The sequence below is a fragment of the Coregonus lavaretus genome (genome assembly GCF_964263955.1).
Source record: "Coregonus lavaretus genome assembly, chromosome: 9".
Classification (NCBI taxonomy): domain Eukaryota; kingdom Metazoa; phylum Chordata; class Actinopteri; order Salmoniformes; family Salmonidae; genus Coregonus; species Coregonus lavaretus.
Window position 1 is genome coordinate 7,752,027 of NC_139996.1, and position 20,318 is coordinate 7,772,344.

Genomic DNA, 20,318 nt, shown 5'->3' on the forward strand with positions numbered 1-20,318 from the left:
TAGAAAATCTGTGGAAGGAGCTGAAGGTTCGAGTTGCCAAACGTCAGCATCGAAACCTTAATGACTTGGAGAAGATCTGCAAAGAGGAGTGGGACAAAATCCCTCCTGAGATGTGTGCAAACCTGGTGGCCAACTACAAGAAACGTCTGACCTCTGTGATTGCCAACAAGGGTTTTGCCACCAAGTACTAAGTCATGTTTTGCAGAGGGGTCAAATACTTATTTCCCTCAATAAAATGCAAATCAATTTTATAACATTTTTGACATGCGTTTTTCTGGATTTATTTGTTGTTATTCTGACTCTCACTGTTCAAATACACCTACCATTAAAATGATAGACTGATCATGTCTTTGTCAGTGGGCAAACGTACAAAATCAGCAGGGGATCAAATACTTTTTTCCCTCACTGTATATGATTATCTGAGTACTGCAGTTTTTTTCTATTTACAGACAACTTGTTCATTGTTCATAAAGAATGAAGGATACGTCCTTGATGTTTTCTTGTACATTTTATAAATCACGTTTTTTCATGGGTGATACAGCACATGCACAAGGCACCACTTATATACAGTGCCTTCGGAAAGTATTCAGACCCCTTTACTTTTTCCACATATTGTTACGTTGCAGCCTTATTAAATAAAAACAATTCCTCAGCAATCTACACACAATACCCCATAATGACAAAGAGAAAACAGGTTTTTAGGTATTTTTGCACATTTATTAAAAATAGAAAACCGATATATAAGTATTCAGACCCTTTGCTATGAGACTTGAAATTGAGCTCAGGTGCATCCTGTTTCCATTGATCATCCTTGAGGATGTTTCTACAAATTGATTGGAGTCCACCTGTGATAAATTCAATTGATTGGACATGATTTGGAAAGGCACACACCTGTCTATATAACGCCCCACAGTTGACAGTGCATGTCAGAGCAAAAACCAAGCCATGAGGTCGGAGGAATTGTCCGTAGAGCTCCGAGACAGGATTGTGTCGAGGCACAGATCTGGGGACGGGTACCAAAACATTTCTGCAGCATTGAAGGTCCCCAAGAACACAGTTGTCTCCATCATTCTTAAATGGAAGCAGTTTGGAACCACCAAGACTCTTCCTAGAGCTGGCCACCCAGCCAAATTGAGCAATCATGGCCTGAATGCCAAGCGTCACGTCTGGAGGAAACCTGGCACCATCCCTATGGTGAAGCATGGTGGTGGCAGCATCATGCTGTGGGGATGTTTTTCAGCGGCAGGGACTGGGAGACTAGTCAGGATCGAGGCAAAGATGAACGGAGCAAAGTACAGAGAGATCCTTGATGAAAACCTGCTCAGGACCTCCGACTGGGGCGAAAGTTCACCTTCCAACAGGACAACGACCCTAAGCACACAGCCAAGACAATGCAGGAGTGGCTTCGGGACAAGTCTCTGAATGTCCTTGAGTGGCCCAGCCAGAGCCTGGACCTGAACCCGATCGAACATCTCTGGAGAAACCTGAAAATAGCTGTGCAGCAACGCTCCCCATCCAACCTGACAGAGCTTGAGATGATCTGCAGAGAAGAATGGGAGAAACTCCCCAAATACAGTTGTGTCGAGCTTGTAGCGTCATACCCAAGAAGACTCAAGGCTGTAATCGCTGCCAAAGGTGCTTCAACAAAGTACTGAGTACAGGGTCTGAATACTTCTGTAAATGTGATATTTCCGTTTTTATTTCATATAAAAATTTCTGAACCTGTTTTTATGGGGTATTGATGAGGGGAAAAAACAATTTAATCTATTTTAGAATAAGGCTGTAACCTAACAAAATGTGGAAAAAGTCAAGGGGTCTGAATACTTTCTGACGGCACTGAGTGTACAAAACATTAGGAACACCGTCCTACTATTGAGTGGCGCCTCCTTTTGCTCTCAGAACAGCCTCAACTCGTCTGGGCTTGGACTCTACAAGGTGTCGAAAGTATTCCACAGGGATGCCGGCCCATGTTGACTCCAATGCTCCCCACAGTTGTGTCAAGTTGGCTGGATGTCCTTTGGGTTGGTGGACCATTCTTGATACACACGGGAAACTGTTGAGCGTGAAAAATCCAGCAGCGTTGCAGTTCTTGACACACTTAAACTCATTTGTCTCCAGCCTTAAAAATCCTTATTTTACTTATCTCCTCACCATCATCTACACGGATTGAAGTGGATTTAACAAGTGACATGAATAAGGGATCATAGCTTTCACTTGGTCAGTCTGTCACGGAAAGAGCAGGTGTTCCTAATGTTTTCTCACTGCAATGTAAATATATGCTGATGCCTACACTTTAACCCTGGTTGTTCAATTTACTGGGCTTCCACTGAGCTTATGGAGGATTCAGACTGAGTGTATATATTCATGCTCCTACAGTGAGGGGAAAAAAGTATTTGATCCCCTGCTGATTTCGTACGTTTGCCCACTGACAAAGACATGATCAGTCTATCATTTTAATGGTAGGTGTATTTGAACAGTGAGAGTCAGAATAACAACAAATAAATCCAGAAAAACGCATGTCAAAAATGTTATAAATTGATTTGCATTTTAATGAGGGAAATAAGTATTTGACCCCTCTGCAAAACATGACTTAGTACTTGGTGGCAAAACCCTTGTCGGCAATCACAGAGGTCAGACGTTTCTTGTAGTTGGCCACCAGGTTTGCACACATCTCAGGAGGGATTTTGTCCCACTCCTCTTTGCAGATCTTCTCCAAGTCATTAAGGTTTCGATGCTGACGTTTGGCAACTCGAACCTTCAGCTCCTTCCACAGATTTTCTATGGGATTAAGGTCTGGAGACTGGCTAGGCCACTCCAGGACCTTAATGTGCTTCTTCTTGAGCCACTCCTTTGTTGCCTTGGCCGTGTGTTTTGGGTCATTTGTCATGCTGGAATACCCATCCATGATCCATTTTCAATGCCCTGGCTGAGGGAAGGAGGTTCTCACCCAATATTTGACGGTACATGGCCCCGTCCATCGTCCCTTTGATGCAGTGAAGTTGTTCTGTCCCCTTAGCAGAAAAACACCCCCAAAGCATAATGTTTCCACCTCCATGTTTGACGGTGGGGATGGTGTTCTTGGGGTCATAGGCAGCATTCCTCCTCCTCCAAACATGGCGAGTTGAGTTGATGCCAAAGAGCTCGATTTTGGTCTCATCTGACCACAACACTTTCACTCAGTTCTCCTCTGAATCATTCAGATGTTCATTGGCAAACTTCAGACGGGCATGTATATGTGCTTTCTTGAGCAGGGGGACCTTGCGGGCGCTGAAGGATTTCAGTCCTTCACAGCGTAGTGTGTTACCAATTGTTTTCTTGGTGACTATGGTCCCAGCTGCCTTGAGATCATCGACAAGATCCTCCCGTGTAGTTCTGGGCTCATTCTTCACCGTTCTCATGATCATTGCAACTCCACGAGGTGAGATCTTGCATGGAGCCCCACGCCGAGGGAGATTGACAGTTATTTTGTGTTTCTTCCATTTGCGAATAATCGCACCAACTGTTGTCACCTTCTCACCAAGCTGCTTGGCAATGGTCTTGTAGCCCATTCCAGCCTTGTGTAGGTCTACAATCTTGTCCCTGACATCCTTGGAGAGCTCTTTGGTCTTGGCCATGGTGGAGAGTTTGGAATCTGATTGATTGATTGCTTCTGTGGACAGGTGTATTTTATACAGGTAACAAACTGAGATTAGGAGCACTCTTTTTAAGAGTGTGCTCCTTATCTCAGCTCGTTACCTGTATAAAAGACATCTGGGAGCCAGAAATCTTTCTGATTGAGAGGGGGTCAAATACTTATTTCCCTCATTAAAATGCAAATCAATTTATAACATTTTTGACATGCGTTTTTCTTGATTTTTTTTGTTGTTATTCTGTTTCTCACTGTTCAAATAAACCTACAATTAAAATTATAGACTGATCATTTCTTTGTCAGTGGGCAAACGTACAAAATCAGCAGGGGATCAAATACTTTTTTCCCTCACTGTAACTACAGACGCACCCGAGGAGCCACCAGCTGGTGTGTGCGAGTTTGAAGGTAATTTGAAGGCGATTTCCCTACCCATCTGCGCCACGTATGCGACCCGAAGGAGAAGGTGAGATGAGATGACTGTGCAAGGCTGTGCTCAGACACCTGGGTAACTGAGACAGCTGCTACCCGGTGATGGATCACGTTCCCCCCCCCCCCCCCCATCCCTAGAGCATAAACACCGGGAGGCCACAAGCAGCTCTATCCTCAACGTTCTGCGTACACACATGGAGGCACAGGAAAAGCCCCACAACAACCACACCACCATAATGTCTTATATACAGAAATCGTTCCATATCACGAGAAACTGCTACATACCTGGCCCATAGGCTACAGCTCCACATACACAAGCCACTGTACTAGAGTTATAGCCCTCAGTAATTGGGTTTAGATATAATCACACTCATAATGATAATATTTACAGACATGCCAGACGTTAATTCCAGGTGATATAAATAAAATAAAATTAGTGTCCATGTTCAATCTAGTAATTATGTTTCTATGGGTGCAGCCCAGACGCCTGGCACAGCTCGTAATGACAAGTATATGAAGGTACTAAAGGGTTAGTGCTATTTGTGTTACCAGTACACTCAGGTCAGGTCTTTGCCCCCCTGTGTTTAAACACAGTCAGGCCGAATGTAGAGGCTGTTTGCACTCAGTGTAGAGGTAGTAATTATCGAATCGACTGGTGGACTTGTTTCATCGTAATAAGCGCATTAGGGCTTTTATTTCTTTGCACCGTTTGGCCATGGTATCAAGCCTCTAGGACTAGCTGCCTGTGATTGCATATCAATGGCGCCTCTCAAATAAACTCTTGACTGTGCAGCGCCTCACCCTTTTTTAGATTGATTTTGAGAACACATCTTTGGGTTAGATGTGTTATGTTGTTCCCTCCCTTTCATCTGTACACTTATGTAATGTTGATGTTTACGCTTGGGGTGTCACTGCTACTCAATTATGCCTGGGATTCAGGCCAAGTGAATATCCTCGCTCGTTAGCTCTTAATTGGTTTTGAAGTGAATATTGGATAGGGGGATGAGATGTTTAGATAGATGATGGTGAATAGGGGGGATGAGATGTTTAGATAGATGATGGTGTATAGGGGGGATGAGTTGTTTAGATAGATGATGGTGAATAGGGGGGATGAGATGTTTAGATAGATGATGGTGAATAGGGGGGATGAGATGTTTAGATAGATGATGGTGAATAGGGGGGATGAGATGTTTAGATAGATGATGGTGAATAGGGGGGATGAGATGTTTAGATAGATGATGGTGTATAGGGGGGATGAGTTGTTTAGATAGATGATGGTGAATAGGGGGGATGAGATATTTAGATAGATGATGGTGAATAGGGGGGATGAGATGTTTAGATAGATGATGGTGAATAGGGGGGATGAGATGTTTAGATAGATGATGGTGTATAGGGGGATGATATGTTTAGATAGATGATGGTGTATAGGGGGGATGAGATGTTTAGATAGATGATGGTGAATAGGGGGGATGAGATGTTTAGATAGATGATGGTGAATAGGGGGGATGAGATGTTTAGATAGATGATGGTGTATAGGGGGGATGAGATGTTTAGATAGATGATGGTGTATAGGGGGGATGAGATGTTTAGATAGATGATGGTGAATAGGGGGGATGAGATGTTTAGATAGATGATGGTGAATAGGGGGGATGAGATGTTTAGATAGATGATGGTGAATAGGGGGGATGAGATGTTTAGATAGATGATGGTGAATAGGGGGGATGAGTTGTTTAGATAGATGATGGTGTATAGGGGGGATGAGATGTTTAGATAGATGATGGTGAATAGGGGGGATGATATGTTTAGATAGATGATGGTGAATAGGGGGGATGAGATGTTTAGGTAGATGATGGTGAATAGGGGGGATGAGATGTTTAGATAGATGATGGTGAATAGGGGGGATGAGATGTTTAGATAGATGATGGTGAATAGGGGGGATGAGATGTTTAGATAGATGATGGTGAATAGGGGGGATGAGATGTTTAGATAAATTATTGGTGAATAGGGGGGATGAGTTGTTTAGATAGATGATGGTGAATAGGGGGGATGAGATGTTTAGATAGATGATGGTGTATAGGGGGGATGAGATGTTTAGATAGATGATGGTGTATAGGGGGGATGAGATGTTTAGATAGATGATGGTGTATAGGGGGGATGAGATGTTTAGATAGATGATGGTGAATAGGGGGGATGAGATGTTTAGATAGATGATGGTGAATAGGGGGGATGAGATGTTTAGATAGATGATGGTGAATAGGGGGGATGAGATGTTTAGATAGATGATGGTGTATAGGGGGGATGAGATGTTTAGATAGATGATGGTGTATAGGGGGGATGAGATGTTTAGATAGATGATGGTGTATAGGGGGGATGAGATGTTTAGATAGATGATGGTGTATAGGGGGGATGAGATGTTTAGATAGATGATGGTGTATAGGGGGGATGAGTTATTTAGATCAGGGTTTCCAAAACTCGGTCCTGAGGCCCCCCCCACCCCCCCCACCCCCTCCCCGGGTGCACATTTTTGTTTTTTGCCCTAGCACTACACAGCTGATTCAAATAATTATAAAATGTTGATGATGAGTTGGTTATTTGAAACAGCTGTGTATTGATAGTGCAAAAACCAAAACGTGCACCCAAGGCGGGCCCCAGGACCGAGTTTGGGAAACCCTGGTTTAGATGATGGTGCTTATACATTAGGCTATATCAGCGTACGCATTTACAGTACCAGTCAAAGGTTTGGACACACCTACTCATTCCTGGGTTTTTCTTTATTTTTACTATTTTCTACATTGTAGAATAATAGTGAAGACATCAAAACTATGAAATAACACATATGGAATCATGTAGTAACCAAAAAAGTGTTAAACAAATCAAAATATATTTGAGATTATATTTGAGATTCTTCAGCCTTGATGACTCTGTACCGGTACCCCCTGTATATAGCCTTGCTACTGTTATTTTTACTGTTATTTGACTGCTTTTATTTTTGACTTATTGTTTACTTAACACTTATTTCTCTTAAAACTGCATTGTTGGTTAGGTATTGTAAGTAAGCATTTCACTGTAAGGTCTACACCTGTTGTATTTGGCGCATGTGACAAATACAACTTGATTTGATTTGATGACAGCTTTGCACACTCTTGGCATTCTCTCAACCAGCTTCATGAGGTAGTCACCTGGAATGCATTTCAATTAACAGGTGTGCCTTCTTAAAAGTTAATTTGTGGAATTTCTTTCCTTCTTAATGCGTTTGAGCCAATCCGTTGTGTTGTGACAAGGTAGGGGTGGTATACAGAAGATAGCCCTATTTGGTAAAAGACCAAGTCCATATTATGGCAAGAACAGCTCAAATAAGCAAAGAGAAACGACAGTCCGTCATTACTTTAAGACATGAAGGTCAGTCAATACGGAACATTTCAAGAACTTTGAAAGTTTCTTCAAATGCAGTCGCAAAAACCATCAAGCACTATGATGAAACTGGCTCTCATGAGGACCGCCACAGGAAAGGTAGACCCAGAGTTACCTCTGCTGCAGAGGATAAGTTCATTATAGTTAACTGCACCTCAGATTGCAGCCCAAATAAATGCTTCACAGAGTTCAAGTAACAAACACATCTCAACATCAACTGTTCAGAGGAGACTTTGCAGAAATTCATGGTTGAATTTCTGCAAAGAAACCACTACTAAAGGACACCAATAAGAAGAAGAGACTTGCTTGGGCCAAGAAACACGAGCAATGGACATTAGACCAGTAGAAATCTGTCCTTGGGTCTGAGGAGTCCAAATTTGACATTTTTGGTTCCAACCGCTGTGTCTTTGTGAGACGCAGAGTAGGTTAATGGATGATCTCCACACGTGTGGTTCCCACCGTGAAGCATGGAGGAGGAGGTGTGGGGGTGCTTTGCTGGTGACACTGTCTGTGATTTATTTAGAATTCAAGGCACACTTAACCAGCATTGCTACCACAGCATTCTGCAGCGATACGCCATCCCATCTGGTTTGCGCTTAGTGGGACTATCATTTGTTTTTTAACAGGCCAATGACCCAACACACCTCCAGGCTGTGTAAGGGCTATTAGACCAAGAAGGAGAGCGATGGAGTGCTGCATCAGATGACCTGGCCTCCACAATCACCCGACCTCAGTCCAGTTGAGATGGTTTGGGATGAGTTGGACCGCAGAGTGAAGGAAAAGCAGCCAACAAGTGCTCAGCATATGTGGGAACTCCTTCAAGACTGTTGGAAAAGCATTCCAGGTGAAGCTGGTTGAGAGAATGCCAAGAGTGTGCAAAGCTGTCATCAAGGCAAAGGGTGGCTACTTTGAAGAATCTCAAATCTCAAATATATTTTGATTTGTTTAACACTTTTTTGTTATTTCATAGTTTTGATGTACAATGTAGAAAAATAGTAACAATAAAGAAAAACCTTTGAATGAGTAGGTGTGTCCAAACTGTTGACTGGTGCTGTATATACACCATCATTGGTCCCATAGGAATCTGTACACAGTATATTGTACAGCTTGACAATGACAGAACAGTTGATGACAGTAAATAGATTGGACGAGGCATATCTTTTCTACGCCTTGTCATAAGCATAAAGAAGAGAGTTATCTGTCAGACAGTAGTTCCACTACAGTTTTGGCTTTAAGCAGTAGGGCAGTGGCTCCACCACCTTTCTCATTGAGGTTAATGTCAAAGCTCTTGACTTATGCAGCGCCCATCATTGTTGGCTCAATAACCCACTTTTATTTTTAATTTAACATTGCTATCAGGAAATATTCCAAAAGTATGGAAATACATTTACGTCGTTTAGCAGACGCTCTTATCCAGAGCGACTTACAGTTAGTGAATACATTTTTTTATTTTTATTTCTTTTTATACTGGCCTCAGCTCAGTGGTCTTTGGTTCTGATCTAGCTATAGGATCACATTCATCAGAATGCCAGCCAGGTTGTTTCATGGTCGGCTTGATGTCTTACTTGACGGCGGTGGTTCTTGTGTGTGTGCATCTCCCTTCTCTGTGTTCATGTCCCCTCACTGGTTCATCTCCCTTCTCTGTGTTCATCTCCCTTCTCTGTGTTCATCTCCCTTCTCTGTGTTCATCTCCCTTCTCTGTGTTCATCTCCCTTCTCTGTGTTCATCTCCCTTCTCTGTGTTCATCTCCCTTCTCTGTGTTCATCTCCCTTCTCTGTGTTCATCTCCCCTCACTGGTTCATCTCCCTTCTCTGTGTTCATCTCCCCTCACTGGTTCATCTCCCTTCTCTGTGTTCATCTCCCTTCTCTGCATTCATCTCCCTTCTCTGTGTTCATCTCCCTTCTCTGTGTTCATCTCCCTTCTCTGTGTTCATCTCCCTTCTCTGTGTTCATCTCCCTTCTCTGTGTTCGTCTCTCTAGCTTGTTGTTTTAGTAAGGCAGGGAAACACTGACTCATTCAGGAAAACGGACCTGGTTCCTGCAGGGTGATGACGCCTGCTTTCTCTGTTTGCATGCGCCAGATTTATAATGCCTCCTTTAGCATCATCAAACAAATGAATAAGGTACATGTATATGTTTCTTGGCTTTTCTGACTTTTTGGCTTTTTTGATGGTGCTTGAGTATGAAGTGTTGTTCTTCAGGGTCCCTGGTTCAATCCCAGGATGGGACGTAAACAGGATCTACTCTGTTACCCCTATCTTTGTGTCTCAACAATGAGTTCAGGTAGGAACATGCTAGAGGGCCATACAGTACATCCCTATAGCTACCAATACTCTATACATGAACTCATAGAGTAATACTCCTGACTATTTTCCAGATAATATGCGTGCAGGAGAAAATTAAGTGAATATTTTAATTGGATTGAGATGATCCACAGACATGTCTGCAGGCAGTCTGAGACGAGGGGAGGACAATAACAGTATTTCTTAATGTGGCTCTGAGAGGATGTGGGCCGGGTGGCAGGCACGAGTCCCCAGGCCCCTTACAACTGATAATGAATAGGAGAGTGTAGGAGGAGAGGATCGAAGACATAGAAATAGTACTTCTATTTCCATGGATTTAAATGGGAATGTCCATTCTATAACTTATATTTCTATGTCTTCGATCCTCTCCTCCTACACTCTCCTATTCATTATCAGTTGTAAGGGGCCTGGGGACTCGTGCCTGCCACCCGGCCCAGTTCTAGAATGGACATTCCCATTCAAGTCCAAAGAAATAGAATGACTAATAATTCTGTGCTAACAGTAGGCCTTAATTATAGGCTAGTAATTTCCCTGGTCCCTTAACATTGGACAATGCGTAGGACTACAGTGTACAGGAGAGTAGGACTGAAGACACAGACTGCTACACTTTATGTATAGCTATGGTTGTATTGTATTTATTATAAGATCCTGGTATTGTCATGTTTTTAACGGAGACACTGTTATTGTGTTTTTATCTGTTCTTGTGTGATACGGAGACACTGTTATTGTGTTTTTATTGTATGCCTGCACTCTTAGAAAAAAAGGTGCTATCTAGAAGCTAAAAGAGTTCTTCGGCTGTCCCCATAGGAGAACCCTTTGAAGAACCCTTTTTGGTTCCAGGTAGAACCTTTTTGGGTTCCATGTAGAACCCTTTCTACATGGAACCCAAAAGGGTTTTACCTGGAACCAAAAAGGGTTCTACCTGGAACCCTTTTGGAAGCCTATTTTTTAAGAGTGTGCGTTTGAGTACAGTTTTTTACACAATAATAGCAAATCAAATTGCCCAATATTGGGACAATACAGCTTTTCTGAATCATAATCAGAATAGCAGAGGGATGTTTGGAAGACTAGCGGCGCATAGAGACCATTTCCCATGTATTCTGACTGGCTGTATTCTCTCATTCTGGACCAGGTTTTGGTTGTGTTGTGTCTTTTCCACAAGATAATATCTGTAACCTCACACTATGTCACGATAAAGTCAGAACAGAACCTATAGCTTGTAGATAAGAGGAGGAAGGAAATGATGTAACTTCCTGTTATTGAACTTCATCCTTATTTTATAACACAACCACAAATCAAAATGTGGCTGCCTCGCAGCAAGACAGATTGCGTGTTTGCACACTGTGCTGTAGTTAAAGCTAAATAAAGGGATTGTGTTGCCTTTTTGCCAAACCAGGCTTATTTAATCCCTCCCTCAGTAATAACAGAGTAACATTAAACCACAGTAACCTGCATGCAGACAGTGTAGAACATCTCCAGTAGAATGCCTGGTGGTTGATTCCATCCATAGAATTAGAATCAGTCATTATAATTCTATGGTTCCATCCTGGCAGACTGCAGATGACTTCCCGTACTAAGACAGAGATAATGCATGTGTTGTACCATCAACATGCTCTGAACTGCCATGCCTGGTTGAATCTGACTCACTCCAGATGGAATTGAGAGGAAATGTGTCCCTCTTTCTAGAGTCACAGGACCAGACCACCACGACCACCATGCCATCAGGACAATGGGAGGCTACAGTAGAGGAGACATCAGGACAATGGGAGGCTACTTTAGAGGAGACATCAGGACAATGGGAGGCTACAGTAGAGGAGACATCAGGACAATGGGACGCTACTGTAGAGGAGACATCAGGACAATGGGAGGCTACAGTAGAGGAGACATCAGGACAATGGGACGCTACTGTAGAGGAGACATCAGGACAATGGGAGGCTACAGTAGAGGAGACATCAGGACAATGGGAGGCTACTGTAGAGGAGACATCAGGACAATGGGAGGCTACAGTAGAGGAGACATCAGGACAATGGGACGCTACTGTAGAGGAGACATCAGGACAATGGGAGGCTACAGTAGAGGAGACATCAGGACAATGGGAGGCTACAGTAGAGGAGACATCAGGACAATGGGAGGCTACAGTAGAGGAGACATCAGGACAATGGGAGGCTACAGTAGAGGAGACATCAGGACAATGGGAGGCTACAGTAGGATGGAGATATTAGGGCTTTCTGCCATTAGGACTAGATAGCCTGAAAGGTCCTACTGATGGACAGCTGGGAAGCAGCTTGCTGTCAGGTTCTGTCCCAAATGACATCCTATTCCCTATATAGTGCACTACTTTTGACCAGGGATCATAGGGCTCTGGTCAAAAGTAGTGCACTACACAGGAAATAGGGTGCCATTTGGGACTAACTGTAGCTTCTCTCCTGCTGGTGATAATGCATTCTGTTTGAGAACATGTTTCTTAGGAGACTTAATCATATAAAGGCACAAATGTATAGGCCTACTGTTTATGCCTGAAGGACGAAGGATAATAAGCAAACATTGCATGACTATTTGTTTTGCTGGATTATAAATTGTTTATAAATGGTTAAAGTATAGCAGGGAATCATTTATAAACCGCAGCATGTAAAATTAGTTTAGCTTACATGATCCTTTACCCCATACAGCTGTTCCCCATCTGTGATGTTGACAGTAACAGGGGGACCTATTTTGAATTTGGAAACCTACTTTGACAAAATAATTGCTCAAGGCCTCCACCATCTGTCCGCAGCGGCTCTGCAGTGCGCGCTCTTGTAAGGCGCCGCTGCTCGTGCGCTATTGTGAACTGGTGTTATAGAGAGAGCGAGACTCTGAACGGACGGACCGGGCACCAACGAAAATACAGACAGGGGAAATATATCAGTCTACTAGCCTACTGCAAGAACCTGGAAGCGAGAGCTCATCCATCGCATTGCGCACCATAGAGACTGCAGGTTAGGTGAGTAAATAATGTTTTTATGCCATAACAACCCAAAGACAGGATCAGAGTCGGATGTCGCTGTCATTCACTTCAGTAGTTTATGCATGTGAACGAGGGATGAATGTTGTGTGTAGGCAACAACTCATTTGGCGCATTCAATTACCGGACACAATGAAATGACATGCTGTGTAGAAATAGACAGAGAACAGTTTTTATTGTACTTCTTGTGTGGTAGGCCTACAGAAATGTGATATGTTACTCAAAACAGCTGTACAACCCTGTACCTATGTGTGTGCATCTGTGTGGCTGGTCCGGTGGACTGCTGGCAAGTGTTCGACTTTCCCTGGCATAATTTGTAAATTTTTTCGGCTACGGCTGGTTATCAAATAATAGAGTCAACCCGACTCACACTTTACCCAAAATGTGACAGCCCATGTTATTTACCTTTGCTGCAGGTTTTTTTTTTTTTTTTTTACAAATCCTTGTTTTCGTCACATAACGGGAGAGAGAGAGACAGAGCAGAGCAGCGGCCAAAATGTAATTCCGTGGTGTAAAACGCTTATACACGCATAACTCTGTTTGGGAATTGGAGGGGATTTGGACCTGTCAGTTGTTCGAAATCAAATCATGTGTTTCCTGTTATTTAACATGAGAAATGTCACACATAATACGATTTCTCAAAATATAATTGTACAAATAAAAAATGTTTATTTAGTTTAATTTACAACAATATCTAGGTTACTCTATTTTCTCAAAATGTAATTATAATACAAAAATGTAATTATAATATTCCCTGGAGATCCGTCGTATAGCCTGTTTGAGACGTTAATACTCAAGCCAAACAAATGCATTACTGCAATTACATTCCCACCCATGTACCCTACCTCCCCCACTCTGTCTCTGTCCCCTTGTCAGACAAGCTCCATTCATTCATAGTGTACCCAGTGTCCCCTTTCCCCATTCTTCCCTACACACACACCCAAACACGCGCCACTTTCACTTTTCAGTCAGTCCAATTAATGCAATGCTAATTACTAATAATGAATGACTAATGCTTTTATTGTCTGTAGCCAGCGTTCTTCTAACTGTGACACACTTTCTAGTTACGTTTATTTAATGTTTGTTGAGTCTAAGCAGACTATTGTTAATCTCCTCAAGTATATAACAACTCCCTGACCCACCATATGGCATCTTCCATTCACTCTTAGAGAGCGCCAAAAATGTTTAAACTGTTTTTTTTTCTGTTTATTTAGTGAATAGTGAAATGCTTACGTACGGCCCTTCCCAACAATGCAGAATACAATATATATATATTTTTATAATAATAATAACGAAAAAATAATAATTATGGTAATACTAGGAATAAATATACAATGGCTATATACAGTGGGGAGAACAAGTATTTGATACACTGCCGATTTTACAGGTTTTCCTACTTACAAAGCATGTAGAGGTCTGTAATTTTTATCATACGTACACTTCAAATGTGAGAGACGGAATGTAAAACAAAAATCCAGAAAATCACATTGTATGATTTTTAAGTAATTAATTTGCATTTTATTGCATGACATAAGTATTTGATACATCAGAAAAGCAGAACTTATTATTTGGTACAGAAACCTTTGTTTGCAATTACAGAGATCATATGTTTCCTGTAGGTCTTGACCAGGTTTGCACACACTGCAGCAGGGATTTTGGCCCGCTTCTCCATACAGACCTTCTCCAGATCCTTCAGGTTTCGGGGCTGTCGCTGGGCAATACGGACTTTCAGCTCCCTCCAAAGATTTTCTATTGGGTTCAGGTCTGGAGACTGGCTAGGCCACTCCAGGACCTTGAGATGCTTCTTACGGAGCGACTCCTTAGTTGCCCTGGCTGTGTGTTTCGGGTCGTTGTCATGCTGGAAGACCCAGCCACGACCCATCTTCAATGCTCTTACTGAGGGAAGGAGGTTGTTGGCCAAGATCTCGCAATACATGGCCCCATCCATCCTCCCCTCAATACGGTGCAGTCGTCCTGTCCCATTTGCAGAAAAGTATCCCGAAAGAATGATGTTTCCACATTCATGCTTCACGGTTGGGATGGTGTTCTTGGGGTTGTACTCATCCTTCTTCTTCCTCCAAACACGGCGAGTGGAGTTTAGACCAAAAAGCTCTATTTTTGTCTCATCAGACCACATGACCTTCTCCCATTCCTCCTCTGGATCATCCAGATGGTCATTGGCAAACTTCAGACGGGCCTGGACATGCGCTGGCTTGAGCAGGGGGACCATGCGTGATTTTAATCCATGACGGCGTAGTGTGTTACTAATGGTTTTCTTTGAGACTGTGGTCCCAGCTCTCTTCAGGTCATTGACCAGGTCCGGCCGTGTAGTTCTGGGCTGATCCCTCACCTTCTTCATGATCATTGATGCCCCACGAGGTGAGATCTTGCATGGAGCCCCAGACCGAGGGTGATTGACCGTCATCTTGAACTTCTTCCATTTTCTAATAATTGCACCAACAGTTGTTGCCTTCTCACCAAGCTGCTTGCCTATTGTCCTGTAGCCCATCCCAGCCTTGTGCAGGTCTACAATTGTATCCCTGATGTCCTTACACAGCTGTCTGGTCTTGGCCATTGTGGAGAGGTTGGAGTCTGTTTGATTGAGTGTGTGGACAGGTGTCTTTTATACAGGTAACGAGTTCAAACAGGTGCAGTTAATACAGGTAATGAGTGGAGAACAGGAGGGCTTCTTAAAGAAAAACTAACAGGTCTGTGAGAGCCGGAATTATTACTGGTTGGTAGGTGATCAAATACTTATGTCATGCAATAAAATGCAAATTAATTACTTACAAATCATACAATGTGATTTTCGGGATTTTTGTTTTAGATTCAGTCTCTCACAGTTGAAGTGTACTTATGATAAAAATTACAGACCTCTACATGCTTTGTAAGTAGGAAAACCTGCAAAATCGTCAGTGTATCAAATACTTGTTCTCCCCACTGTACGTGTGGTACCAGTACCAAGTCAATGATAGCTTGGCTATATACGTCTGGTACCAGTACCAAGTCAATGATAGCTTGGCTATATATACGTCTGGTACCAGTACCAAGTCAATGATAGCTTGGCTATATACGTGGGGTACCAGTACCAAGTCAATGATCGCTTTTACTCGTCGAACATCTCATTCCAAAATCATGGGCATTAATATGGAGTTGGTCCCCCCTTTGCTGCTATAACAGCCTCCACTCTTCTGGGAAGGCTTTCCACTAGATGTTGGAACATTGCTGCGGGGACTTGCTTCCATTCAGCCACAAGAGCATTAGTGAGGTTGGCCACAGATGTTGGGCGATTAGGCCTGGCTCGCAGTCGGCATTCCAATTCATCCCAAAGATGTTCGATGGGGTTAAGGTCAGGGCTCTGTGCAGGCCAGTCAAGTTCTTCCACACCGATCTCGACAAACCATTTCTGTATGGACCTGGCTTTGTCCATTGGGGCATTGTCATGCTGAAAAGGAAATGGCCTTCCCCAAGCTGTTGCCACAAAGTTGGAAGCACAAAATCGTCTAGAATGTCATTGTATACTGTAGCGTGAAAATGTCCCTTCACTGGAACTAAGGGGCCTAGCCCGAACCATGAAAAACAGCCCCAGACCATTATTCCTCCTCAACCAAACTTTACAGTTGGCACTATGCATTGGGGCAGGTAGCGTTCTCCTGGCATCCGCCAAACCCAGATTCGTCTGTCGAACTGACAGATGGTGAAGCGTGATTCATTACTCCAAAGAACGCGATTCCACTACTCAAATCAAATCAAATTTTATTTGTCACATACACGTGTTTAGCAGATGTTATTGCGGGTGTAGAGAAATGCTTGTGCTTCTAGCTCTGACAGTGCAGTAATATCTAACAAGTAATATCTGATAATTTCACAACATATACCCAATACACACAAATCTAAGTAAGGAATGGAATTTAAGAATATATACATACAGTATCTCACAAAAGTGAGTACACCCCTCACATTTTTGTAAATATTTGAGTATATCTTTTCATGTTACAACACTGAAGAAATGACATTTTTCTACAATGTAAAGTAGTGAGTGTACAGCTTGTATAACAGTGTACATTTGCTGTCCCCTCAAAATAACACAACACACAGCCATTAAAGTCTAAACCGCTGGCAACAAATGTGAGTACACCCCTAAGTGAAAATGTCCAAATTGGGCCCAAAGTGTCAATATTTTGTGTGGCCACCTTCATTTTCCAGCACTGCCTTAACCCTCTTGGGCATGGAGTTCACCAGAGCTTCACAGGTTGCCACTGGAGTCCTCTTCCACTCCTCCATGACGACATCACAGAGCTGGTGGATGTTAGAGACCTTGCACTCCTCCACCTTCCGTTTGAGGCTGCCCCACAGATGCTCAATAGGGTTTAGGTCTGGAGACATGCTTGGTCAGTCCATCACCTTTACCCTCAGCTTCTTTAGCAAGGCAGTGGTCGTCTTGGAGGTGTGTTTGGGATCGTTATCATGTTGGAATACTGCCCTGCGGCCCAGTCTCCGAAGGGAGGGAATCATGCTCTGCTTCAGTACGTCACAGTACATGTTGGCATTCATGGTTCAATGTCACTCTGGATAAGAGCGTCTGCTAAATTATGTAAATGTGAATGTAAATGGTTCCCTCAATGAAATGTAGCTCCCCAGTGCCGGCAGCACTCATGCAGCCCCAGACCATGACACTCCCACCACCATGCTTGACTGTAGGCAAGACACACTTGTCTATGTACTCCTCACCTGGTTGCCGCCACACACGCTTGACACTATCTGAACCAAATAAGTTTATCTTGGTCTCATCAGACCACAGGACATGGTTCCAGTAATCCATGTCCTTAGTCTGCTTGTCTTCAGCAAACTGTTTGTGGGCTTTCTTGTGCATCATCTTTAGAAGAGGCTTCCTTCTGGGACGACAGCCATGCAGACCAATTTGATGCAGTGTGCGGCGTATGGTCTGAGCACTGACAGGCTGACCCCCCACCCCTTCAACCTCTGCAGCAATGCTGGCAGCACTCATACGTCTATTTCCCAAAGACAACCTCTGGATATGACGCTGAGCACTTGCACTCAACTTCTTTGGTCGACCATGGCGAGGCCTGTTCTGAGTGAAACCTGTCCTGTTAAACCGCTGTATGGTCTTGGCCAACGTGCTGCAGCTCAGTTTCAGGGTCTTGGCAATCTTCTTATAGCCCAAGCCATCTTTATGTAGAGCAACAATTATTTTTTTCAGATCCTCAGAGAGTTCTTTGCCATGAGGTGCCATGTTGAACTTCCAGTGACCAGTATGAGGGAATGTGAGAGCAATGACACCAAATTTAACACACCTGCTCCCCATTCACACCTGAGACCTTGTAACACTAACAAGTCACATGACACCGGGGAGGGAAAATGGCTAATTGGGCCCAATTTTGACATTTTCACTTAGGGGTGTACTCATTTTTGTTGCCAGCGGTTTAGACATGAATGGCTGTGTGTTGAGTTATTTTTGAGGGGACAGCAAATTTACCCTGTTATACAAGCTGTACACTCACTACTTTACATTGTAGCAAAGTGTCATTTCTTCAGTGTTGTCACATGAAAAGATATACTCAAATATTTACAAAAATGTGAGGGTTGTACTCACTTTTGTGAGATACTGTGTATGGACAAGCAATGACAGAGCGGCATGGACTAAGATACAGTAGAATATTATAGAATACAGTATATACATATGAGATGAGTAATGCAAGATATGTAAACATTTTTAAAGTGACTAGTGTTCCATTTCTTAAAGTGGCCAGTGATTTCAATAGGCAGCAGCAGCCTCTAATGTGCTAGTGATGGCTATTTAACAGTCTGATGTCCTTGAGATAGAAGCTGTTTTTCATTCTCTGGGTCCCAGCTTTGATGCACTTGTACTGACCTCGCCTTCAGGATGATAGCGGGGTGAACAGGCAGTGGCTCGGGTGGTTGATGTCCTTGATGATCTTTTTGGCCTTCCTGTGACATTGGGTGCTGTAGGTGTCCTGGAGGGCGGGTAGTTTGCCCCCGGTAATGCGTTCGGCAGTCCGCACCACCCTCTGGAGAGCCCTGCGGTTGCGGGCGGTGCAGTTGCCTTACCAGGCGGTGATACAGCCCGACAGGATGCTCTCAATTGTGAAAGTTTGTGAGGGTTTTAGGTGCCAAGCCAAATTTCTTCAGCCTCCTGAGGTTGAAGAGGCTCTGTTGCGCCTTCTTCACCACACTGTATGCGTGGGTGGACCATTTCAGTTTGTCAGTGATGTGTACGCCAAGGAACTTGAAGCTTTCCACATTCTCCACTACGGTCCCGTCGATGTGGATAGTGGAGTGCACCCTCTGCTGTTTCCTGAAGTCCACGATCATCTCCTTTGTTTTGTTGATGTTGAGTGAGAGGTTATTTTCCTGGCACCACACTCCCAGAGCCCTCACCTCCTCCTTGTAGGCTGTCTCGTCATTGTTGGTAATCAAGCCTACTACTGTAGTGTCATCTGCAAACTTGATGATTGAGTTGGAGGCGTCTTTGGCCACGCAATCATGGGTGAACAGGGAGTACAGGAGGGGGCTGAGCACGCACCCTTGTGGGGCCCCAGTGTTGAGGATCAGCGAAGTGGAGATGTTGTTTCCTACCTTCATCACCTGGGGGTGGCCCGTCAGGTAGTCCAGGACCCAGTTGCACAGGGTGGGTTCAGACCCAGGGCCTCAAGCTTAATGATGAGCTTGGTGGGTACTATGGTGCTTAATGATGAGCTTGGAGGGTATTATGGTGTTGAATGCTGAGCTATAGTCAATGAACAGCATTCTTACATAGGTATTCCTCTTGTCCAGAAGGTATAGGGCAGTGTGCAGTTTGATGGCGATTGCATCGTCTGTGGATCTATTGGGGCGGTAAGCAAATTGAAGTGGGTCTAGGGTGACAGGTAAGGTAGAGGTGATATGATCCTTGACTAGTCTCTCAACGCACTTCATGATGACAGAGGTGAGTGCTACGGGGCGATAGTCATTTAGTTCAGTTACCTTTGCTTTCCTGGGTACAGGAACAAGTCCAATGGCGGCGAGCTTTACACCACTCCAGCCGACGTTTGGCATTGCGTATGGTGATCTTAGGCTTGTGTGCGGCTGCTCGGCCATGGAAACCCATTTCATGAAGCTCTGACGAACAGTTATTGTGCTGATGTTGCTTCCAGAGTCAGTTTGGAACTCGGTAGTGAGTGTTGCAACCAAGGACAGACGATTTTTACCCCGTTCTGTGAGCTTGTGTCGCCTACCACTTTGCGGCCACTTGTTGCTCCTAGACGCTTCCACTTCACAATAAAAGCACTTACAATTGACCGGGGCAGCTCTTGCATGGCAGAAATTTGACGAACTGACTTGTTGGAAAGGTGGCATCCTATGACGGTGTCACGTTGAAAGTCACTGAGCTCTTCAGTACGGGCCACTCATTTGAAGGTGTGTCCACATACCTTTGGCCATGTACTGTATGTACATATAGGTAGGGGTAAAGTGACTAGGCAACAGGATAGATAATAGACAGTAGCTGCAGTATACTGTAGGTAGG